Raw genomic sequence first — 431 nt, 5'->3', positions numbered from 1 at the left:
ATTCCTCCTCCAAAACAACTAGGCCCACCAATGAAATCATTCCTCCTCCAAAACAACTAGGCCCACCAATGAAATCATTCCTCCTCCAAAACAACTAGGCCCACCAATGAAATCATTCCTCCTCCAAAACAACTAGGCCCACCAATGAAATCATTCCTCCTCCAAAACAACTAGGCCCACCAATGAAATCATTCCTCCTCCAAAACAACTAGGCCCACCAATGAAATCATTCCTCCTCCAAAACAACTAGGCCCACCAATGAAATCATTCCTCCTCCAAAACAACTAGGCCCACCAATGAAATCATTCCTCCTCCAAAACAACTAGGCCCACCAATGAAATCATTCCTCCTCCAAAACAACTAGGCCCACCAATGAAATCATTCCTCCTCCAAAACAACTAGGCCCACCAATGAAATCATTCCTCCTCCAA

This window comes from Palaemon carinicauda, chromosome 32, assembly GCF_036898095.1.
Source record: "Palaemon carinicauda isolate YSFRI2023 chromosome 32, ASM3689809v2, whole genome shotgun sequence".
In the NCBI taxonomy this organism is placed as follows: domain Eukaryota; kingdom Metazoa; phylum Arthropoda; class Malacostraca; order Decapoda; family Palaemonidae; genus Palaemon; species Palaemon carinicauda.
The sequence above is the reverse complement of the archived record's forward strand: the minus strand, read 5'-3'. Positions refer to the sequence as shown.